Below are 26088 nucleotides of genomic sequence, written 5' to 3'. Positions count from 1 at the left end.
TTTCAATCAGGCTTCTGACAAAGGGTAGTAGAGAGAAAAATTAGATAAAATAATAAACTCCCAGCAATTTTTTTCCTACTTTCCCAACTATGGAAGACTCAAGAGAAACAGGGAGAAATGTTTACCTTTTCCATATCAAACCGGATTACTTCATCATTCAACCATCTGTGGGGGGTAGTATGTAAGAAAATAAAGATAGTGCAGAAGGTAATCTCACACCTGAGGAGTTGCAGCTGTACCAATCACCAAAGATTGGGAACAGCCCTGCCCTTAACAGGCCACAGCTGTGCCCAATAGAAGGGTGCTATAAAAGAGTGGAGTAGGCAGGTGAGGAGAGAATTGGTGTTTGTTGGGTGTGCTGTGAAGAAGGAAGAGTTGCTGCTGTGAGGAGCTACATATGAGACATCACCAAGAAGGTATAGGACTTTTGCAATAAGATGGCAGCAACCATGCTTACTTTTGGGGTTAGAAACTGAAATGGAAAGACCAGATTCTCCAACTTTTTTGCAGATTAAGTTTTGCATGTGGATTACAGCAGCTGTTTAATTTCATCCTGCTTAGTACTTTTGCAGGAGTTGTCACAAACAGAATTTTAATTATGCTTAAAAAAAAAAAAGCCGACAAAAAGTGACTGTATGGGTTTAGTCAAAACAAACAATTTGAATCAATTTTTGTCTTCTGTGGAAATAAAGATGGTTTGTAGTGCTGAGTTCCAAACTAGAGGAATTTATGACCAAGCTTTCTCATTTGTTTTGCATAACTGGAATTCATTTAAAAAGGGAAAACAAATAATTCCAGTGTTTTGATGTCCAGAGAGGAGGAAAATGAAGCCAACCTAGGATTAGTTTGGATTTCTCAAGGTTGAATAGTGTGTGATATATACACACTATTATATATATACAACACAATATAACATCCAGAGACCATTCAGAAACTTGGCTTATTATAAGACATGGTTACTGATTTGTTCTGTTTTAGAACAGATCAATGACTTCTATACATCTTACTGCATTCTTCTTGATTTTCTTAGATAAAGCACTAATAAGAAGTTTAAGTTATTTTCCCTTTTCCTCCTTGATTTTGCTGAAACATCTGGTTTTAGCCTGGTCTTATCAGAGCTGGAAGCTTCATAGGAGAGTGTTAAGATGACGCTGAGGTTCCTTAATTAGCATCTGACAGAATCATCCTTAGCAGCTTTAAGAATCCCCCTCTGGGCAGTGATGCTCACTGTTGGCAGTAGCTTGGCAATCAGGCAGGCAGTAGGATTGCAGGAATTGTTAGGAATCTGTTCTGACTACTTTGAAACAACAAGGAATTTGCCACATCATTCCCCCACCCCATCCTCCATAAGCAAATCATGACCATTGAGTCCAGTTAGTCCTGCAGTATCCCACTTTGGTCTTTATTTCTGCTACAGTATCATTTTTGGGGAATTTTTTTCTGCTGTCTTCTGTCATTTATCTGGGTTTTTTTCATGGTATATTTGTGTGTATTTCTTATTGTAAACAATATTTTATTAATTTCTGAAAAACCACCTCCTTTCCCAGGCCATATGTTTGATGTTCTGCTTAATATTGTGATAGATGTTCTGTGATATTGCAGTTTCTGTCAGTTAAATGACACATTCTTTTACCTCGTGGCACTTACCTCACATTTATTTTACTACAGGCTCCACAGGGAAGCCATCACAGTACTGAGCTGTCAGAGTTCAAAAGCCATCTGGATGACATTCTTTTTATGATTTATGAGTTTGTGATTTACTTTTAGGGGGTCCTGTAAGGAACAAAGAGTTGGATGTCATGATCCTTGCAGGTCTCTTCAAACTTGAGGTATTTCATGATTCTATGGGATTTTTTTCACTTTTTTTGTTCATAAGTAAGGCAGTGAGAAGGCTTGGTTTGGACTTCAGCAATGTTATTGAAAAACTGAACATTTAAATCACTTACCAGTATTTTGAAGGGGAAGTTGTCCAATCCAAAAGTCAATATTTTTTCAATATAGGGGACTCCTTCACACTGAGACTTAATAAAATAATGAGGTTCTACACCTTTCTTTGTCTATAAAGGCTCTTGTGTTTCACTAACATTTAAAAAAGGTTGCAGGTTTTTTTCCCGTCTATAAGAGTAATTTTAAGTAGATTATATGCATTATATAACCTCCTATAATTACTGAAGGAGAAATAAAGGAAATATACTGTCTTGGGCAGATATAAGAAGATACAAACTTAAAGAATGCTTTTATTTGCATTAAGATATTGGAAATCATCTTATTGTGTTAAGAATAAATTGTTGCTAGAACCTCTTTCTGCTTTTGCTGATTTTTCTCTCCAGTTGTTTTGCATATTTATTAGCTTCTTATCAGAGATACTTTGAATATAATTTTAAAATAGAAAAATAAATATTTTCCTACTTTTCTGTACCAGGATAGTTGTAAAGAAGTACATTTTCTGCATGGTGTACAGGGAGTTAGGCATGCTATTTCCATTAATAATGAACTATGCAAAAAATTTGCCCTTGAGAGGTACATGTATAGACATCACAAACATTAATCATTAAAGTTGCTCAGGATTCCTGAGCTACTTTCTTATCCAAAAATTATAGGACATATAAGAGTTTAATTTCTCATTGGAACAGTTGGAATTCATCTGGCTCATCTTGCATAAAGAAATATCTTTGTACAAAGTCAGAATCTGTGTGTTCCATGGAGTTTAGTGGACAGACAGATCCTGCCAATCCCTCTATATGTGCAATTTGTTCAATTCTAGTGCTTATTTTCAGATTCCGTACATGTCCTTTTCAGACAAATATTAAGCCTATTATCTGTGTTGTCAGAAAACAGGTATGGTGGTTTTTTTTTTAGGGATTCTATAGAACTTGGATGTCTCTCTATGTTTCTCAGGAGTTTACTAGAACATGTAACCGCTTTCTGTGCCTAAATGTGACTACAAGGGCGCCGGTTTCCTTCTCTCCTTATCTAACAAGTATTCCTCTGCAGAGTTAGTCAACAATTCTGTGAATATTTATGCATCTACTTCCAGCTTTAAGAAGCATTACTCACTTCAATGGAATGCATGCTGAAGTGAAATTGATACTATGTGTTAAAATTTGAGGGATTAGGGCCTTGGTTTGTAGCAACTGGCAAGGTCTGTGTGAAAATCCTGTGAGCTTGATGGAAAATGCTCTTTTGTTTCAGTGACTCACATTTGTAGGTTTCTCTTTACTGCAGCACTCCAGTAGAATGTAGATATAACCTCCCATTTTTGGTCTGTTTCTAGTGGAAGTGTCTTCTAACAGTTTGAAGACCTAATTGTAAAAAGTAGTCTGCAGACTACATTTGAAGCAAAGCTGGTATTTGCAGTGCCTGAAGAGGTAGCTAGAAGAATCTGAATTTAGGTTAAGAAATCATGCTTTTATTTTATATTATTCTTGTTTTCTTTCTGTAGCTAAAGAGAAGATGGATGCAAACTTTTTTTTAATCTGTCTTAAAATCTAAGCTTTCAATGTGCTTTGTGCAGACTTGCATCAACCTCCATCTCTGGATGCCATGAATACTGAGATTTTGAAAAAAAAAAAAACTTGCAAGTATTTTTAAAAGTGCTTACTTTAATTATGATACTGAAAATGTGATGGTTTTTTTTTAATATTTTATTATCTGTCCTAGTGATGTAACATTTGATATCTTATCTACAAACTATGGGTTCTGTTAGGCCTTATAGTTTGGTTGGCTGCTATCTTGAAAGAAAACGAGGTTTCAGTTTTTAAGAATGTTTCACATACCTTGTAGAGGAATCCAAACAGAGCATGGATTTAAGATTAAGCATTGGATGGATTGAACATTGAAGGGTGACTTCTTACAAGTGTAATTTATTTGGGGAACAAATAAAACCTCCTAAAGCTTCTTAGATGAGAAGGGTGCAGCAATTTCCGTAAGTGCCCTCAGTTTTTAGAGATCACTTAGTTTAGCTTTAAAGCTATCACTGCTCTGCATAACTTTTATTCTCTAGTTTTTAGAGTTTTCTGTTGAAATACAGAGAAGAAAACTCACAATATGCTGGTTTTGAATTGCACTGCCTTCCTCTTGAAGTGCTGCTGTCTTTACAACTTGATTTGGTTCTGTTGAGGTACCTTGATTAATTACCAGATGGTCACCCAGTTCCTTGAAGGAGATTACATCAGTCTTTCTAGAGAAATCCTATATGAATAAAATGTTGATGAGATGAGCAGAATTGATATCCAACAGTTCAGATTGGTCTTTAATCAGTACTTTATTGACTGAGCCCTCTCTTCATACCTCAAGAGCAAGCATACCTTTGGAATGAGTAATGCCATGTAAGTTCTCAAATTCTGAGCTGGCCATTGCTGGGGGGGACAAGAAATCTGCAGGTAGCACCATGATCAATTTTTCTGAGACTTAAGGAAAATTCTTAGGAGAAATGACACAGTGATAGTGTTCCCCTGATAGGGGACTACTTTGATTGCAGTACCTCCTATCCCAGGGAGTTGCAGCACCTGCACATGCTCCAGTGAGCCTCAGTGAACAGAAGGGGACTAAAAAAGACGGACGAATAACATTTAGCAGTTTAACTGCCTATAATCTTAGCACAGTTTTAACAGATGGCTTTCATAGTGATAATGTGCATTGCTGAAAAGCTGGCATATAACCTCAGTTAAATTCCAGGATTGCGTTCCATGCCTGGTGTGCTCAGTGTGTGGGAGTGTGTGTGTAAACACGTTACCTGCCCGCAAGATACATCGTATGAAAAGTCAAGACTGGCAATTCTTGTGGTAGCATCGTCACTCTCTTTGGTGTTCAAAACCAATGTAGCTTGTTAAGATGGCGTAGAAGCCCAGAAGATAAGGGATTTTTGTGTCAAGCAGCAATAGCTGGATGGCTGTGAAGCCAAACAGGGAATTGTTGGCACCAGCAGCTAAGGATTGTTGGGAATAGCACACAGTGAGAGAAGAGCAGGATGTGGCTGGAGAAAGGAGCCACTGGGAGGAAGGGCAGTATTTTCCTGGAACAAACACCCTGTTCTTGTTCCTACAGATAAGCACAACACAGTACAGTACAGGCACAGGGGTGAGAGCTGATGCCTTGTGAAGGCTGACCTAGAACAGAGGCTGGACAGAGTTAAAGAATAAAGCAGGGATTTATTAAAAGACCTCAATGGAAACACCTTGGGCAGTACAAGAGCCCAGCCAGGGCTGGACCCAAAATGGTCACAAAAATGGATGACTGATCAGAGGGTCTTTTATAAGTTCTGAGGTCTTTTATAAGTCAGAACTTTTATAAGTTCTGGTCCATTTGCATATTGGATTTAATCATCCAATTACAGCTTTAGGTTATGAAGTCTCATCCTTCTTGTAACATCTCTCTTCAGTCCACATTGTTTATGCTCTTGGGCCTGAGGTTTGGGTTGATTGTCTTTGGTCCCCGGCTAGAGAAGAAATTTTTTCCTCTAGTTACTCTGTGAAGAGAGTGTACCATTGCTTAATAAGAAGCTCAGAACTACACATTTTACTGTGTAGTACAGCACAGAATCTGAAAAATATAAAACTAAAACCTAAGGTATCAGATCAAGAGGTAGGCATGCACTGTAGGGGGGAATAAGACCACCAAAACCCCCTGAAGCCCTTTCTTACTTATTCTCTTCCCTTTTGCCCTACCCCTTTATCCAAACTCCTTATGTAGCATCTCAGGGACTAACCTGCCAGTTTTCATGCCAAGTGTGTAATTTGCTAACAAAACTTTGAGTTATTGGGGCCCCTCTGACTTCTGTTTTCCCTTTCAACCCTGAGCATCTATGAGTCTTGAGTGCTCCATTCCCCTTAAGGGTGGGACATCACAGATGCTGACAAGGTGGCTGTCATCCATTTGTATGACTGCTTCTGGTTTCTTAACCATGCACCTGGCCATTATATCCTCAGACAGACTTCCTTCACTTAGAGAACAGGAATAAATTTTTTGAGAATCATCTTTCTGGTGGTCATAATGCTGTTTGTCTTTGTGCCTCTTCCAAGGCATGTAATTTAGTACATAACTGCTTAAATAAGGACCTCTTGTCAGCAGCATGTGTTTTGGGGTCACTCTCTGGTGGAGACATGCTAGTCCTGGACAACAGTAAGGGAATAGCAGGGGCACTCACACATTTTAATGCAGTGACAGCAGTTGCAGATGTTTAAACATCCCAAAGGTGGAACCTTTAACTTCTCTTATGGTTTCAAAAAGGGAACTAGGAACAGTGGATTTAAGATCAAAAGGCAGTCGCTATCTCTGTGTCCTACAAGCAGAAAGGAAGAGTAACTCATGCTGTAATACTGTGCCTGGGACTGAGCAAATGAAACTAAGATTATGGTGGACGTGGCTAATTGGAAAACAGCTGGGATGGATATGGAGATTGGAAAGATGCAATCAATTCTTGCTATGCAGTTTTAAATTAGTAATAAATACTCATTGTCTACCTTTTAATTAAATGCATATGTTTGAGGCAGACAGTATAATTGGTTACATGGAGTTATCAGTTTATTTGCATAGGGACATATCAGGAAATATATAGGGGATTTCCAGCCCTTATGTGTTGGTTTTAAGAGAGAGGTTCAAAACTTCTAACCTGTAGCAGAAGAATCAAGGAAAAGCCTAAAGGATTCTCTTTCAGGAAATTGTAGTGAAAATGTCTCAAACTTTTGACATCTCGGTGATTCTTTCCTCCAGCTCTGTTGCAAGCCAGCCCTGGCAACCTCTCCCACAAGCTGGCAGCCACACTGAGATGCACAGTCACAGAATATTACCTGCCCTGTAAGCAGCTTGCAGCAGAACCAAAGCCACCCTGGGTTATGCAGACAAATCCCAACTCTTCTTTCTTTTAAAGGGGTAACTGAAGTTGTCTTAGGAAGGCAGGAATAATTTCCCTTTGTTTCCCTTAAAACCGAAGCTATGTCTCCAGTGTTATATTGTTTCAAAAACTGGAGACTGAACTGATAAAATAAAAGATGTCATGGTCTGGGAGCATTGGCAGAGAAGTTGAAGTCAGAGAAGGATTATGTGGGAGTTCGGACACGCTGTGGAAACACTGAGAGAAAAACTGAAGGAGGAGATCATGAATGCTGCTGCTGCTCACACTGCATTCTATTCGTTTGTTTTCCCTTCTCAGAATTTTTCACTTGGTTTCTGGAGCGCAGAAAGCCATACCAACTTCCTGAAATGCCATCTTGATTTCAGTCCAGTGGATTTAATTGGCAGCAGTGCACAATGATTTGAAGAACAAGTACAGCCCCCAAGCCAGTGCTAATACTGCTGGGGCTTGGTATATGCTGAGAATTCATTGCGTGAGGCTCAACAAAAGATCAAGACTATAATCTTTAGTTAGGCTGACTTGAAGAATTTGGAAACTGAGTTTGCACTGACTGAATTTGCATGAAGCCTGCCCTGTGAAATTACACATAGGCAGGAAGTAAAATTATTTGGAAGACTAGAAAATTTTCAAATTACTGGCTCACTTGGAAAAAAAATCTTTGTGAGAGAGTATACAATCCAGTGAAATGACCAGAAAAGCTAGACCAAAAGCCCAAACATCCCCCTTTTCTTTCATGTTAGAATTTTTAATACATGAACTTCACAGCAGATAAAACAGCTGTTTTAGACTTAAGGTTTAAAGTATTTCTGTAACTAGAAATGCCCCTAAATAAAAAGAAAGACTGTAACTAATTCTATTGTGTTTTGCTCATGCAAAGAAGGTGCTGTCATTGTGGGAGAAGGGCTGGCAGGGATTCACAGGGGGAAGGAAGGTAGGAATAAAGAAGAATAGTACATTCATCTATAGTTAAAAATCACATTTGATTTTTTTTGATAATTCAATTGTGCTAAACATGAATTCTCACCTTTTGTCAAGAGAGAAAATTAGAAGCATAACTTCAAGCAGACAATAATGAAAAGAAAGCATTTGTCATTCCACGCTGACTAGAAAACAGCAAGAATAAATCAGAGAAATCAAGCATTGTGGTGACTGTTATACGGTCTTGTGCCTCTTTATGCCTATTATTAATTGAATGATAATTCCTATTTATGATGGGATATCTGGGTCATTTGGCTTCAAAATGAAGGGTGCTTGAGGTAAGGGACTTTGGTATGTTTTGCTGAGATGCGTCCACTGGTTTAAGGAATAACTTTGTGCCAGATGCAGAAAGCTAGTTGCTCTTTCTTTCTGAGTTATTAAAAACGGGTAAATGAATCTTCACCTCCACCCAGGGTTTTAGCTGCAATTCCAAAACCCACTGACATCCTGAATGCAGCAGAAGTGCCTCAACAGGGGCCCTTTGCTCAAAGGTTTGCAATTGCTCACACGCGTTCTGGTGAACAAATATCCCCGTGGTGACATTTATGAGCAGAATCTATTCAACATGAAAAATATCCAACCAAGTTAATAGTATGGCTGACTGAATGTGAATAGTGGTTTTAAGCCTATGTACCTTTGATTTCATTAGGCTTAAATCTTGAAGGATTTGCCATTCTGAAACACATTGTTTGAAGCTATCATAATTTTAGGTATTACATGAAATGTTTCTTTTTATGTCCCCCTTCTTCTGCAGGCTAATTGCAATAGCGTTTGAGAATTTGTAAAATTTGAATATCATTGGACTGTTGAACCAGCATGGCCTTATTGCTGGGAACCAGCATGTTTTTGAATGTGGTTCAGGTGTTGTTTAAGGTTTGGCAATTATTTGTGGCTACTCCAGCCCCTGTGAAGAGCGCAGAGGTTGTTCATGCCCCAGTGCTGGTTGTACCTGCCCTAAACAGGCTGTGTTTTCTTTTGGTAATTATCTTACACATTCATAGAACATTCAATTTGACTTTCTACATAATATACAGATAACCTAATCCTTCACTCAATTGCTTCATCCAATTCCAGAGAATCTTCTATATAGGGAAGAATAAAGCATTAAGTATGATTTGTAGTTAACCTACTATTCATCCATTTCTTCTCCTTCACAGTTTTGAAATATAGCCTTGTCTCTGCAAGCACTTTGGTCTCTTTTAACATTTTGCTTCCTTTGGGTTCAGAGTGTGTGTTGACTCTGCTGTTCACTCTGGATAACAGCTGTTCTTGCTGAATTGGTTGTTTTGGTGTCAGCCTTCTCTGCACAAGGATGTGTTTGCTCTCTGTTTTCCTCTGGAGACAAGGTCTGTCTTAGAGTACTCCAGAAAAGTTTGTTTTGTGGCTATATCTTCCTATCCAGGATTGGAAGGAAGATTTTACTGCAAGTGAGATTGCTCTGTCTCTACTAGTTTTACATATGAAAAGAAAATAAAGAAGACAAAACTGCCTTGGTAAGTTTCCCTTCTGTGCCAGTTCTTTACACCAACAAAGATCAGCAGTAGCAAGGCTCTATGTCTAGATGTACATTTATATCACTAAAATTCATTATAATAAATTTACACTTAGAGTGACTGACTGCGATACTGAAATTGAGAAGCATTCAAAGATGGGTAGATAAAATCTGTACTCAGATTATTACGAAGCTTAACAAAAGTGCAGCAGTAGATTAAGATTTGGCTGAGAATTAAATATTTTGTTTCCCAGTAAACAAATGATAATTTCAAGTGTCAAAAAATTGAAACTAAAAGCAGACGTGTGTGCTAATGGAAATATTTATGGACTTATGGAAAATATATTTAGGTAGTAATAAATAATGCTTTTGGAGGTAAATTGTCAAAAGGAATAGATCAACTTGCAAACTTTTTTTCAGAAATATGAGGCCTTTTCAGAAAGAATTGTGACAAACCTAGAAGTGGAGTTACTTATTAGAAATTTGATGGTAAAAAAGGCATGCAACGTCAAAAGTTATGTATTTTTAACTCTAATATAATCTCCCTGTTTAAATGTATAGCTAAAAAGGGGAAACATTAATCAGTAGCAGAGAAAAATCCCCAAATATATAAAAAGAAATGTCTTATTAAAAGATTAATTATTAAATGAAAGGAAATGTAGCAAACCCAGAATTTCTTCTGGGAATTACAGTAACATAGGATTCAAAGTTGCTTCAAGAGATTATCTTAGTCTATTCAATGACAAAAAATTATCTAACCCATCTATGTGGGTCTTTTTCCCAAGCTATGGACTTGTTTTTGTATTTCAATGTTACTTGTTAAAAACTGTTTCTCCTGATGTCCTATGTATGTCTTTGCTGTGAATGAATACTATTCCTTGTTAACTCCCCCATCTTTCCAGAAAATGCTGATTATGAATCCATGTTTTTCCTTTGGAAGAAACCAAATTCTCATTGAAAATTTTTTTTGACTGAAAACCACAATTTTCCCAGTTTTGATTCACAACCAGATGTTTTTAAGGCTACCCTCAATGATGGATTTGCTAAGAAAGATTATGCTAATCTCTATAGACTCTGAAATTATTTTAACTCTATGGCACAGCAAGTAATATTTCTTTTTGTAGTTGCTAATACTGTGATATACATTGGAAAAGATTGTTTAATTTAATGGGATTTTACAAGCTTGAAAATCTTCTTTAGGGCTGACATATTAATCTATTTTCGTTAATCTAGGAAGCATAAGGGTTAAATTTAAAACATGGTAGAGCTAAAGATTGTGAAAAGTAATTATGTAACAGCAGAATCCAGATTTCTGTAAATTTCATGACTTTTGAAATGTTTTAAGCTTCTATATATTTGAAAAACAGAGTGGTAATAGTCTTTTCTGCAGGAAGAGCCTAACAAAGCTAATTTGTTCTGGGATTTCCTTTTACCCCAAATATACCAGGTATTTTGAAGTCACTGTTATAGCAGTGTACAGTAACAGTGTTATTTCTGCTTTCAGCCCTTGCTTTTGATACAATACGTAGAAAGCAGCAACAAAAAGTAAGGAGCACACACCTGGAGAGAGAATGATGTTCAGTGGACCGCAGGATACACAAACTGCTCAAGTTGTAGGCATTTTCATTAATTGAGCATTGGTGCTGTGGCAAATGTCAAGTTTTACATGACAAATTCATGTCACTGGGCATTTTTACTGTCTCCCAAAATATTTGAAAAATTACAGTTGTTTGGAAATCTGCTGATTATTATCCCCTTCATCTTGCTTCGTGTGTGATCTCTCTTTCCTAAAACGTTTTTGAAGTGTGTGATTCCCTCTTGCTTTTTCATGAGTGCAGACTCAGCTGTATGCAGCAAATACAATACTTTGAGGAAGCACTATGAATTTTTCTGTTGTATTGCTGACTTGTGAATTTATACTTGGGAATTTTGTCAGCTATGGCTTTCAGCCTGTGCAGTCCTTTGAGCACCCCATGTGCTTCCTTTTGGAAAAGCAGGAAGAAAATCCCCCTTTTCTGCAGATGAGGTGCAAAGGGCATTTGGAAGAACCAGCAGCTTCCAAATGATGTGCTGCAGGTTAGCAGGCTGCATCTCTAATCCAGCTTCATTTGCCAGTGCATCACCTGCTCACCTTACACACTGAATAGAAACTTGAGTATCATATCACGGCAGCCCTTAGTGGTGGCTGTTGTATTCATACAAGAATTTATTATTAAGACACTTGGATGTGTAAAAATATTATTTCTGTGTTTTGTTTGTTATGGCCATCACTGAGATGATTATAAAATACAAATCAGAAGGAGAAACCTGAGTGGGTCAAAATCAAAGGGAACATTTTTTGTTCCTTTTGGTGAGAAGGAGGGGGTTCAGCGAAGGCTGACTGCTGTTGGTTTGGCACTGGCTCCTGGGGCCCTCTGTGCCTTGATCACAGCTGCCAGTTTCTCTGGAGTAGCTCCCTAAGGACTGTGTCCTTCCCCAGGAGCTATTGCAATTGTGGTCAGCTGCTGCCCCTTTCCAGCACCCAGTGCTTTCCCTGCCTGCTGCTGTTTGCATTATGCACGTGTCCCCTGCATCCTGGGGCTGCTGTGGGCTCTCAGCTGGCCTTGCCTGACCCCTGGCTACCGTGCCAGAGGTTTTGCCAAGCACCATCTGTGTCACCTCAAAGGAAAGCACTTCAATTGTGCACCTGCACCTATTTTGAATATCTGAAGCCTTTTTGCTGCTTCAGCAGATATTATGGCATAACCTGAATTCCTTTTTTTTTATAGGAATTTATCAGGAAATTGAACATGTTGTGCCTTTTTTGAGAAATGAATTGCAGTCACCATTGTACTGTACCCCTGAGCACACTTGACATCCATTTGGGTCGTGTAGTTTGAGTTTCACGTTTAAATGCACCGAGCTTTGGTTGGCATAAGGGTCTCCACTGCCCTGCTCTCAGGGTATTTGATATAATTCTGTGCAATCTCAGCCCTGCCTGGTGCTCTGGCAGTGCCTCTGCCATGCCCTCTCCACTCCACAGATCTCTGCAAGGATGTCAGTCTTCACACTTAGCTGTGGATTGGGGCTCAGTTATGTTTCTTGCCAAACACCTTCTCTGTACATTCAATTTCTGGCAAGTTTGCTTAGCTACATTCTTGTTTTCAGGTGGGAACTTGTTTTCTTTCTATTCTATAGAGATCCATTGATTAATCACTTGTTAATTATCATTGATTAATCTATGATAATTAGGCAGGTAATAACATGTTTTTAAATATTACTAATTAGCATACATGAATATTTAGTCTTTTATTAATATCCAGAGTAAATTAATTATCCACGGTCTTTGCTGTTAACTCCTATAACTTGCACAATGCTTGCTTTTGACACAATACAGTGGTAGTATTTAGGCTGTGAACTTTTTTCACAACAAATACACCTTGTATCTATTTGCTTCCTTGCAGAGTACTTTTGCCACCGAGAATTTCTCAAGATAAATTTCCTGGTGTTTACTGGTATCTTCCTACCGAAAATTCATAACAATCATTGTAGTGCTGTTCTTTTCTCTCTGCACTCTGTGTTTCCTTTTCAGACCTCTTACCTGCAGTAGTGTATGCTCTTTTTTCATTTTTTTTCTATAATCTTTTGACCTTCAGATTATAATATTGGGCCTCAGTGATTGAAAATCCCCTCTTATATTTAACATGAGAGACTGTATGCTGTCGTGCACTTTCTTGGAACTGCTGAAGCTCTTGGCACACAGCTAGGCCTAGTGAGGATACACTGACATTTCTGCTTTAGGGAAAAACATTTATTCTTCCAACACTTTGTTAAACTCTCTAGCTATCATGCTATACATAGAACAGTTCAATTTCTTTGTGTAGCTTTTCTTTTGTTTCTTTTTTTTGCCACTCCTTGAAGCTTGTTCCTCCATTGATGGAGCTTCTGCAGCACCTTGTTTCTTGCCTTGTAACTCAACTCTTGCCCTTTCCCTTAATATCAGAACCAGTTCCAGGATCCCAGCTTTCATCCTTTCCTTAGTGGGAGAGAAGTCGGTGCACAGGATTTGCAACAAATCCCTCAATAATTTGTTTTTCTCTGCTAGTCTTGTGTGATTTATGTACAGTGCTATTCCCTTCCTGCTCCTGCTGTCATCACCTGCCTGGTTAGGACAATGGATGATATTATTGGGATCATAGTGCTTGCATAGTGTGGAACATTATCTCCTCCCTGGATGAGAGGGAACTGAATGAATCAAACGTATGGGTTTTGGAGGAAGAGGTCTATGAGTCACAGGACCTTATTCCTCTGTCTTTAACTTCTTAACCCCTTTTTTCCTCCCTCTGGTGTAGACCATCTTGCAACATTTCTGTGCTGCTTTCCCTCTTGAGTTCTGTGGTAGGAAATTTTTTTTTAAAATAGTTCAAATAGTTCAGTAGTTTAAATGGTTCAAACATTTCTTCCAAGGATCTTTTTTATTGAAATGAAACCGTAAGTGTTAATCCACCTAAGTTACTGTTAACTAAAGACAACAGCTCCAAACAGCGTATCAGTTCTGCTGTGGATGACTTCTTGTGTGGTTTTTTGTTTTGATTGATGAATTCCTTTAGAGTGAATTTCCTCAGATGGACATTTTAATTCTGAAACTATAGAAATAGAAAATATATTTCATCTAAACCTGTATTATATATAAAGTATACGGGAGGAGCAAAGTTCTCTTTCTGAGACTCAAAAATAAGAATGTCGTTTTATTAACAATACTGTAATAGCCATCATATAACAAGTTTTTATCTTGTGCCCATTCATGTCTGCATTTGTAAGATCCTATAGCAAAATAATGTAAGTGACAAAATCCATTAAAGAATATATTATCAAAAGGTCTTTTACAACTCCTGGACTTTCTTGGGTCCAGTGCTAAAGTAAATTTTTCTTAGCTGTCAGTGTTAAACCAGTTACTCCACAAGTCAATTAATTAAAACTCAAATACCCCAAAGGTCTTGGAAGCCATTTGGAAAAAAAGGGTAACATGTCTAGAAGATTGTATAGAGAATCAGAGCTATTTCATCATGTTTGGATTGGAAAGAGCACACAGCCAATTTTAGTTAGGTTGAAGATTGAAGTAGCTTGTTTGATGCAACTTATGAAGACAGTGGTGAGTGTAAGAGGAGCTCTGGGATGAGGAGACACATTTCACCTCCAAGCCTGTTGTGTAACACTGTGGTGTGATGTTCCATGGTCTGGGATACAGGACAAGCAGCTGGGGGAGCACCCATGGTCACAGCAACAGCACAGGAGGAGTGGGGAAACTCAAATGTGGGCATGGGGGTGGTGGAGAGCACAGAAGTGAGAGTGAACTTGGGGGAAAAAAGGTGGAGAGTTGCTGCTCTAAGAGTTTAATTCTATTTCTTTGGGCAATATTCTGGAGAAAAGAACCAGGGTGTAACGTTATCCAAAGTCCACGTTTCTTGCCTTGTGGAATGGGAGTAGTTGTTCTTTCTTTAGATTTAGAGGTTTTATTTTTCTTTGCCATATTTGTCATTCCCTTGATTAGATTGTTTATTTAAATTATACAGAGGTGATTATGATACATTCTGTTAGAACTAATTTACAGATCAAATGACAACTCACAATGCCTACTACTTATATTACTAGTTTGAATGGACTATTCCTGTACTTGGACGAGGTTGTCTTTAAAGACCTGCAAATTTTTTGGCTCCTCTGCCCTTCAGAGCTGTCTTTCAATGGATTCCACCTCTATTTTTCTAAATAAGATAGTAGCAGCTACAAATAACTGCATGGTTTCCTTGTTCTGTGCTTTGCTTTTTACATTTTTACCTGTTTGTTGTTTATCAAAATTTGTGTGTGTGTGTCTTTTTGGTGTTCTGAGTGAAAATGCATGAGTTTTTATACCACAAAATGACAAATTACTGAATTGACTGAGTGGGAAGCACCATTAGTGAAGTCAAGAACTTTCACAAGCAAGGCACAGCAGTTTAAGGTACCAATCTTATGCCAGCTTACTTTTTAACCTCCTGAATTTTCTAACATGAAGTTCCATGCTGTTTTATATTTACCTAATTTTCCTCTCAACACTTTCATTCTGCAGTGGAAGCAAGACCCTACTTTTCCCAAGGTACAACAGGCGCTCCTCCATCCCATTTGTCCATGTGTATTTTCTGACATCAGAAATCTGAGGCTTAGGGACTTACATTGGTAATAATAAAATGATAAAACACTGTAACAGAACAAGAGAGTAAACATCATTTTGAGTCCAACACCACTGCCTTTCCCTGAAATCATTTTTGCCAATGTAACTAATGACTTGGCAAATAAGGGAATTCCATGAGCCTGAGCTTCATTATTATGTATTGAGCAGATGTAAAAAGTTCATGGTGACTTAGTTTGCTGTGGTTCATTTCTAAGTAGGTAGGGTTTGGGTTTTTTATTAAAAAAACCTGTGTAGCTGAACCTGAGAAACAACAGATTGTTCCTGGCCCTGATTAATACCCACAGGAATGAAGAAGGCAAAAAGGGATTTGTTGCCACCTGTGTGTGTGACACCACTTCAGGCTGTTCTTTGTTCTGGTTTGCCTTTGATGTTATGGTTGGTTTGATATATGGGGAAGAGCTGACTAAAACACCAGGGTGTGATGGCATAAGCACACCATCTAAAAAGAGCTGGGAACTCCTATGGAAATCAGGAAGGCTCAGAGTGTTTTCCCACAAGAAAATACCATCTCATACCCCCTCCAGTGCGGGCCAATGTCACAATTTGCTTTTCTGCTTCTAATTCTGAACAAGTTGTTTTCTGTCCCTCCTGAGATTGATGCCTTGCATATGTGTATTCTGTGCACTGCTAGACTCAGATTCAGGCTCTGTGGGTGATCCTATGCCACCACAGGCCATTGTACATTCTGTAAAACACAATGAAACTGATAAAAGAGAAAAAGGGCATGCAGGTGAATTGCCAGAAGCAGCCCTCAGGTTTCCTGAACCTCCTGAAAATAAGACAGTGAAAAGAATACACTTTCATCCCTCAATGCCAGTATATCATAATGCTCCTATGCCTGAAACTCCTAATGTTCTTTATTTTCATTATTAGTACCTTTTGTCTCAAGCTAGCTCTTAATTAGCTCTTATTGTGGGAATTCTATTAAAAAAGAAACACCATTTTTGCCCAAATTCACAATTACCTTCCTCCTTACCTCACTGTTTGAACACTAATGGTTTTCATGTAGCATTAGAGACTCTTCAGTAGGTGAACATCTATATGCTCAGACAAATACATGAAAAGATATATACATGTTTATTCCAACGATGTTCCTAAGTAGATTTTTCAAGACAAGACAACTGGATAGAATCGTATCCTAGACAGAATTCACAATGGAGAAAAGTTTGTTTCAAACTCAGCTCTTTAATTAAATTGTCTAAACAAACAAACTGCAACTCAAAAACCAGACATTACAATAACTACAGCAGGGAGAAAGTGCTCTGTTGCCTAGAGATTATTTCAAATGTTGATTCCTCATGAGGATTGCTCTGTGATACATTTAATATACTGTCAAATATAAAATTTGGTTAAAATTTTGCTTATCTCATTGAAAGATTATTCATCTGTTTTCCCTTTGCTCAGAAGTAATACTTTACTGGGATGACTTCGGTTCCATTTTTGCAAGTTTTTCTGTAGGTGGGAAATACTTGCTCAGGTAAGCAAAGCTTTTTGATTTAAATGGAAATAGCTTGCTTGGGTAAATGACTGCATGGTTAGACCAATTGCTTCTCCATTTCCTTGCTCTTGTGTTCTGTCTGCAAATTGTCAAACATGCATCTGCTAACGTTGAGATGATTATAGAAAGAAAAAAGTTTCATTCTTCAAACTTGCTGACACACATTTTTTTCTGATAGGCCAGTCTCTGGTTTAGTGGGACTGCCAAATTTATGAAAATTTAGTATCAAATGCTGAGGGATGAAGTCTTTACTGAAAGGAAAAGAAAAATTTGTAAGTGTCTAATAACGGCTTAATCAATGTGGAAAAGACTTTCTTTTATTTAATCTGTGCACCTTGAATTTAAGGTATTTTCTGTTTTCCCTCCTGTCCTCTTTGACTTTGTGTATTATCTGAGGTGATCAGAACTTTCTAGGGCTACAAGTAGTGATGACAGCAGAAAACGCTTCAAAGATACCCCTTAAGCCCTCTAGAACATGTTGATGTGAGCAGGAATAAGGTGGCCTGGTTAAATAGGTAAAATTACTGGGGAAAACATCTCCTGAAAAACAGTGACAGAGGGAGGCCTCTCATCTTGGAAGTTGGGGCCTGGAAGTAGCTTTGTGAATGAGAAAGTTTGAGAAGTACATCTGGAAACTGTGTGAATGACAACTGTGGGAAGATAGATGCCAGAGGCACCCAGAGATGCCACCAAGAGGTGCACAAACAAGGAACCGCAACAATAATTTATCATCTGAGCAAGTGGGAAATAGTGGAAAAATCAAATTTCTCTGAAATAATGGAAATCATAATGATATGTTGGCTCTTACAGGTGAAAAATCAAAATTTGCAGCATCTATTGACTACTCAAAGTGGTGCGTCCTACACCCTCTTGTGCTATAAAAATAAGTTCATTTTTATCCCAAATGGAGCCTCTTTCTTGGAGAATACCCCATGCTGCACATAAATTTTCTCAAACAGGATGAATGCTCCTCAGGGGCTTCCAGTGAGAGTTTAGACTCTATCTAGGCTTTGTGATGTGGATCACCTCAAAGGGAACATGGTGATCTCTGTACACCCCCAGACAGGTAACATCTTAGGTCCTGAAAGCTGTGTATGATTTCCTGCTTGTCAGATTTAAGTTCATGACTTTTTTTCTTTCTAAAACTGAGTACTTTTAAAGGAATAAGAGGTTTTTTTGTGTGTGTATGAAAAAAAAACTTAAAAATATAATGAAATTATTTTCTCTATTAGCAAGCTGTTTCCTTCTGTTGGTTTTCAAAGTATATAAAAGAAAGTACAGGGAGTTTATTAATAGCATTAAGTGACTTAAACTTATAAAGGACATTTTTAGATATGATGTTGTAATACTGGGAATGAAAACAAGTGGTGAAACATTTAAGCAGCACTACTTTTCAGAGCTTGTGTTCCAAAGTTCTTGAGAGATTCATTTTACTTTCCATTACACTTGAACTCTGTCCTTTTCACCATAATATTTTCACATCTAATGATTTCTTTAACCTATTAGAGAAAATCACCAGCAACTGTAAACCTTCCTTTGTGACTATTTTCCCTTCCCTTTATTTGATTTGTTCTAATCTCCATTTTTTTGCAAACAAAAAAATTAAATTGCCTGTAAGTCTCCATCAATATCCATGTTACTATTAATACTTATTTTTCAGTCTAGAACAGAAAGACTCAATGTGACTGCAACCTGCTTACTCTACTTAATTTTGATTTGCTTCACTTTCTGCTTTTTCATTTTTTCAGGCTTCTGTGGACACATTTTCAACTACAACCTTCCTGTAATCATTTCCAAATTTTTATTTTAGGCAAATAACTGGGAACCACAAGTCATGTCAACTATGACCCTGATTTGATCAAGAGGGTGTTTTGCTAGAAATTTATGAATGGTGTTTTCAGATTTAAATGAAATTCAGAACAAGGATGCCTCTCCCTGTATATAATGAGGTAAGTGAAAACCTCCTACTAAGCAGGTTCTCTGGAAAAGTAATGGAAGATTTCTGCAGGGTCAAACAAATTACTCAGTTTTAGTCCTCAATTCTCTTTTGTGTTCTAGAAAATATTCTTTTTGTAAGCGCCTTCAGTAAGAAAAAAGAAAAGGCTTGAAATTCAGCCAGGAAAGTGCTCAAGATGTAAGTTTTTAGAACATGGCTCCTTTAAAAAATACTCCTGCTGGGTTGAAGAAAAACAGTTAATATTCGAAGATCTCTTATCCTGCTGTTGTTTAGTGCCTTGAGAGTTTTATTATGCTTCCACATATTCTTTATCCCTGTATCTTTGACTTGGCTTTACAACACTGAAATGGAAAGCATTTACAAACATGATCTTGTGTCCCTGAAAAGCTTGAAGAGAAGATGTGATCATATCACAATGAGATTGTCTAGCAAATAAAAAGGACAATGACTATGCAAAAAACCCTCATTTTCCAGTGACAATCATTCTTTTATTTTGAAACACTTTAAGCCTATGAACATTAGTGAGCTAGGTGAAAGGCAAAATTTTAAACGTCACCTCACAGCTAAGAAATCAGATTTCAAATTAAAGGATGATAAAATTGGAAATTTTATCTGATTATTATTAAAAAAAGTAATTCAAAGCTAGAGTCAGGCTTCTGCCAATAATCTTGTTTTATTGTCGTTGAAGGTCTGTGGTAATAATTATAGAAATGGACAGTTAATTTTTTTCTACATATTTGAATCTTTTTTTTTCTGAAATTAAGTACCATATTTTGTGAAGGTAGCTATTTCTGTCCACAAGACCTGAGCTGAATGTTCTGTTGAAAGGCACTGGACTAACAGCTATGGAAAGCAGAATTCTCTATTTAATTAGTACACTGAACTCAAGTAATGACATTTTGGGGTTTTTTTTGTACACTGTTCTACTGGTGAGTTTCAGGTCTGCTCTGGAGTAATTACCTATATCTCAGGAATTAAGGGGGGTTTTGCATAAGTTTTAATCAATCTGTACATTGCTTTTGAAGGCAAAGTATTGTGTGAGCAAAGATAAACTGTCTGACAGTCTTTGGTTTCCTCAATGGAAATGAAAGTTGGTCACAAGTGTTGTCTTTTATGTAAATTTTTAGACCAACAAACATGGGCCATAAAACAGGCATTAGAAGACTCCTGGTTGATGATGATGATGTTTCATTTTGAAGAAATCCCATCAAAGTGAGAATCAACAGGATCTGGTACTAAATATCATCTTCCCACAAAGATGGGTGGGTTGACCAGCCAAGACTATTCTGTTTGGTTCAGATGTTTTGGGTGCATGTGGTGTATTGAGTAGTTATCAATGTGCATTTATGTTTTACATGCATAAGCTTTGATTGGGGTTTTTTAATCCACCATTTAAATAAACAAATTCTCTCTCATAATATGCATAGCACTGTTTCCACTTCTATGAATATGGATACTATCTCTATTTTACAAATAAATCATAACTTCTACATTAAGAAAGGAGTAGTATAACATTGATTGTTTATATGCAGGCAGAAATACCTTATCTGTTTTTTTGTTTTTATTATAATGTTGTTTGTAAAGCTCTGGAGATTGTAAAGCTAATTTCATTGTTGTTAAACTCCTGGATAATCTGTTCTGTGACTTTGTGCATTGCTGATATACAACATTCAGAATATTTTTCTATGTTGAAGGCTGGTGTTTAGTCTTGCTTTCCCTAAAGCTTGTTATAATTTATCCTGCTCATTCAGCTGCAAGGTTCAAACCCTGTCCACTGAATTTCCTTAATTTCCCATGTCTTTACTTGCCTGAAACTGTTGTCATACAACTTTCTAATCTTATTTAAGTGACATCACTTGTTTTTAGCTTAGAAATCCAAAATTTGATCATTTGTGAATGAACATTTGTAGCTCCTTTTGTTTTACGGTGTGGTGTTTAGGATTTAGGAAACTGAAAAGTAGAAGTGCAAGGGTGAAGGAAAATGGGAAGAATGTGGAAAATAATAGACGACAGTATGGTATTTCTGGCCAAGCTTTATTATAAAATTATTTTTTGGAAAGCTAAATGAAATGGATTTGTCTTGGTCATCTGTGCAAAGGAAAGTAGGAGACAGGAGAATAAGAAATTTCTTTACTTGACTGTGCAGGCATTACCTCATCACCAGCCCTGTCAGGCAGATGTAAGCCATGGAATCATTCTTTCTTCCACCTATAAGGGAATAGACAAGCCATAGAATCATATCAATCTGAAGGGCTGAGGTGACAAGGAAGAGGTCAAGATGCACTAGGATACATAATGGTGTGAACTGGAAGTTGTCCTTGTATACTGGGATAAAACTATAGCTAGGGGTAAAGTAGACATTGCATCCATGAAATTATTCCCAAGAAAGAAATGTCCCTGAGCAAAGAGGCTCTTATGTCACCACTACACCTGTTTGGGCAACAATGGCCTAGAAAAAACCTCTTCTGAAATGAAACCCTGCATGGTAGAAACAGTAAAGGTTCAATCAGGTGCTCCGATTCCAGTGCTGAATTTTTGAAAACTGAAGGCTGATCTGGGCTTGCAGACACGCACACGGCTGCATCTGTGCACACAAATCTGGTATTTATATAAGATATCATTCCATATGTGCTTGTCTTTAGGAGGCAGAAGTCAGTCTGCAAGAATATATTCCTTAAAACCATTTTACAATATACAGCTTCTTGGAAAGAATGATGGTTTCTAATATTTTTTTCAAGCTAAACATTTACTTAACATCCTTTGCTAAAATGGTCTTTAAAAAATTTTGTGGTGAGATTGTCACTGTCACTAGATTCTGATTTAACTCCACAACCAGACTGCAAAGTAATAGTTTGAGAAGATGGACTTTGTAATCTGACAGTGCAGAAAAGATGAAGTTATAGTGGTGCTTCTAAAATGGAAAATAGTAGTTGTTTCACTTTGTTTATCACAAATATATGTTTAATGCCATGCCCAGATTTATGACAATATCTTTGCTGTCAGGTTGTTTTGTAATGGCCAGAATATTTCCTGTCATATTTCACCTTTAATTTGAATGGCAATCACTGCTGACTGTGCTTCTATTTCTTTCCAGAAAATTATGTCTGCAAAGAGCTTTGAGTTTTGCACTTCACTAAAAAGGCAGGGGCTTTCTGTGCTATCATCATAATTTGCCAGATGACCAGAAATGACTCCCAGTAAGGGTTGAAGAGTTATCCCTGTTCAGTCCTTGGAGCTTTTTGATTGAATTGAAGTTACAAGCTATATAAACATGAGCTATAAAATATTTTTTAGGTAGGAGCTCTTACTGGTGTATCTTAGCATCTCTTAAAGAGATTAGGCTATGGCTTTGGAGCTCGCCATTGGCCTGTGTAGAAACTTCTGGACCCCTTTTGTGTCTCAGTCATGCATCCTATCTGGAAAAGCCTGTGCTGGAAGCCAGAGGAAGATGATACTTCTGTCTGAATCTCTCATCTTAGGATAAATCTTTTCTGTCTTTTATCAGTTCATACTATGTTTATGTAATACTCTATTTATGAGAAATAAGTTATAATATTTTTGAAGAACAGACATACAAACTGCAATTACTACACCTTCTACCTATTCCAACTTCTCTTCCCATTGTATTCAAGCTGATCTAGGTAAATAAAAAAATCAATAAGATCCAATACTCTCAAGTGCTTTGCTGCCTGTATATGCTAACAGCAGCAATGCCTGCCTTTTGTATCGTAACGCCTCTCGTTGCTCAGTTGGTAAGGAACATGTGTGAGAATGGCCATGCAAAAGTGACTTGTTATTGAACTCCTGAACTAAAATGCCACCAGCAGCTACAGAGGTTGCACCAGGTGAAACAGCAAAGCAGAGCACCAGGAAGGACGTGATGCATGGGGTGAGCCTTACATGACAACATTTACAACCAGCAGGCTTTTTGAGAAAGCAAATTGCTGGTGGAATGTTCTGTCTTGTGTTATTGCCAACCCTTCTCTTTCCCTGATATAGTAATAAATGCTTTTTTTTGTGTTGTTTTTTTTTTTTTTTTTTTTTCCTCAGGCAGGGCTGTGCTGGCTGTGCTCCTGTTAATGCTGCTTAGGGTGTTGGAGGCCTTTTTTGGCTGCCAGGGCCTGCTGCTGGCTCATGCTGAGTTTGCTGCCTACCAATACCCTGAAGTCCCTTTTCCAGCTTTTTAGGTGCCATGATTTAGAGTAAATTCTGTCCAAAACATTTAAAGGAGCATAAGGCTGTGCTGTTAAAAGTAATCAGTAAAAAAAAATGAACATCCAGATCAGTATTCATGAAAATCCCATGAGATTGCTTCCTGACACTGATTTTTTTGAAGTCATTTCATTATGTGACACAGAAGGCAAAAGACAGCTTTTTATTACCCTGGAGGATGATGATTTTCCTACCTGTTGGACTGAATGAATTGTTGGGCCATATTCACATAATTTCCCATTTATTAGGAAATCCTGTTTGTGCTGTCTCCTGGAGAAAGACAGGCAGAGGTCATTTAAGAGCAAAAATGCTAAAAAGAACATGTACTTGACAAATAAGGGGAGTTAAAAGCAAAAAGACAAGTACCCATCACTCTTATGCATATGGCTGCTGATAGTTCCAACATTTAAACATCTAATAAATGAACAGTGCCCTGAGAAAAATTCATAAAAAGCTCAAACCAAACAATTGCCTTTGCACAAAAATAAGCAAAACAGTATCTGCCCCAAGTAGCTATTAGATAAAAAAGTCAGAAATTCATATAGCACCAACTAACTGGATCGAATCCACAAAATTCTGGTGATGAGTGTGCTGAATTTTCAGCGTTTTTGAAGGACAGAAATATCTTGTAATTTCCCATTATTTTTCCCTGTGACTTGCCTGTTGATGGGTAATAAATGCACAAGTCTGGTTTAAAAATCAGTTGCTTCCTTTCCTCAAATCTCTCAGAAGCATGACAGCACATATCTATTTCACATCACAGTAGTGAAAAAAGAAATGACACTCAACATCCTTCCCACAAGAGACAAATTGGAAATAGAATTGGAGCTTACTTTGAACTGCTTGGAAGAACAAAACTGCTGGTGAAGTGAGTATGAACTTGCACTACTTTGACCTTGAGGCATCACTCTTGAGGGGCATAAACAGTGAAAAATAAGTGGCAAGAAAAAAAGTCATTATAAAAGCTGGTGGGGTAATAAAGGAAGTTTAACATCTTTTTTTTTGCTAGCTGTTTTAAACACTTTAATAACACATGAACACAGAGTCTAGAAATATCATCAAAGGCTTTCAATGGAATAATGCCCACTTAAAATAATTATTTTATTTTTAATTTCTAGTTTCCTTCTCCTCTTTCTCTATTATTAATATTATGATACAAATTATATGTTGCCCTCAGTAAGTATTAATTGGTTCTTTTAAAAACATTTCATGGGTTCCACACAAAGAGCTGTAATAAGTGGCTTTTCCCCATCCAGACAGGTAATTCAACATGAAAGAAGTGAGATTGCATATCTCTTCCCGTGTTGCACAGTTTTGGAGGATTAAGATGCACAGAGCAATACAAGATCTTTCTCATGCAGAATTACTTCTCTTAAGCTGGCCACTACCCTCAGTGTATAAAAATTCATAATTCTGCTCTGTGTCTGCTCATTTGTTTTCTCTCCCTTAAAACAAAAACCAGCAGCTGGTGAACTATGTAGTGGATAGAAAGACTGAAATCCCATTTGGTCTGAAAGAATGTACTTGACATAGAAGGATACACATGAAGGACCAAAAGGAAAGATGTCTATCTGTTCATCCAACCAACACTTTTTATGCTACTCCCCTTTCTGCTCTTTTTTTGATATGCTCCAAGAGTTCAGTCTTGGGTTTTAAGTTCAATACTTCTTTCTGTCTGAAGGATATAATGAGATTTTTTTGAAAACATGCTGCAAATGGGATAGCAGTTTCTCAGTTGTAGCCCATGAAAACTATTATTGCAGATTGATTGTTAACTTTTTTCCTAACAAACAGTTCTATCTCACAGTGTGATCTTCTCCCCCCTTCACAGACTTGAAGTTAAAAATAAACTGAAGTTTGCACAGTTGTTATTATATTTTCTCTTAACACATGACTGACATTTGGACAAAAAAATCACTTTTCACTCTCACTTTTATTCTTTTCCCAAAGTTTTTATTTTGCTTCTGAATGTTCCTGAAGAGTATACATTGTTTCTTCTTCCTTCTCTTCAATCCTTTTTAGCTGGGTCTTTTGAAGATATTAAGAAAACAATGTTGCATACCTGTCCTGATTTTTATTTTGCTATACTTAATTATTTGAAAATAAGAGTCACCTACTTGTGCTGACAGGATTTGCTGGTCATTTGTTTAACAGAGCCTTGGGCTATTCAGCCATTTACTATTCTAGCTGAAGGCAGCTCAAGGCATTTTCATCTGCCAGGCCATAATCAGTGTTGTCTTCTTCTGTGCTCCTTGTTATCCAGGCCAAATATGTTGAATTTGTTAATATGGAAAACCTCAAATGTTATTTGGCCTTTCAAACTGCAGCAAAAGTAAATACAAATAAAACAGTACTCCAACTATCACACAGAATATTTTTTTGAATTATTTTCAAAAGCTTTCACATTTTGGTGAAATAGGTATGAACTAGAACAATAAAATTTCTAGAGAGGATTCTGCCAGCTAGAAGCACAAAACCTGCAATGATTAGTACTCAGTCCCAAGCCAGTAATGAAGGAAACTGATTTTCAGAACTTGGCAAGAGTGCCTTAAACACAGCAAAGACAGAAATACGTATTCAATCCTTGGTACCTATAAACAAGATTTCACTCCTTCCTTTATGCTATATTGATCTTTGTGTGAGGAGACAGTTTGTTTTGAAGCAAACGTCTCCGAGACACTTTGATTTTCTATGAGCTTTCAGAGGAAATGTCTGGAAACAAAAAGGATAACTTCAGTTACAGTGAGCTCCTGATTGCTGCAGCCGGGCTGCTGATGGCTTTGGAACAGCCCATTTGTATCTTTGGGTACTCTGCCATAACCTGTTGTGTGGAAATATGCCATTTTCAGATGCTTGAGAGCAAATGTTCCTGGTTTTGGGAGAATGAGGG

At 37.5% G+C, this 26088-nt stretch overlaps 1 long non-coding RNA gene across 2 annotated transcripts; it reads left to right on the top strand.

Annotated features, from left to right (window-relative positions):
* Nucleotides 1-333: 333 nt before the first annotated feature.
* Nucleotides 334-22956, top strand: LOC135443316 (uncharacterized). 2 transcript variants are annotated; one of them, XR_010438963.1, is made up of 5 exons: nt 369-416; nt 1768-1829; nt 16936-17008; nt 18840-18978; nt 20114-22956. It is a non-coding gene; the product is annotated as an uncharacterized LOC135443316 (long non-coding RNA). The 2 variants fall into 2 exon arrangements; XR_010438962.1 differs by lacking the exons at nt 1768-1829; nt 16936-17008 and having other exon boundaries at nt 334-416.
* Nucleotides 22957-26088: the final 3132 nt, after the last annotated feature.

The sequence above is a fragment of the Zonotrichia leucophrys genome, chromosome 1 (assembly GCF_028769735.1).
Source record: "Zonotrichia leucophrys gambelii isolate GWCS_2022_RI chromosome 1, RI_Zleu_2.0, whole genome shotgun sequence".
Taxonomy (NCBI): Eukaryota; Metazoa; Chordata; class Aves; order Passeriformes; family Passerellidae; genus Zonotrichia; species Zonotrichia leucophrys.
Note: the sequence above shows the minus strand (reverse complement) of the source record. Positions and strands in the feature narration are given on the sequence as shown.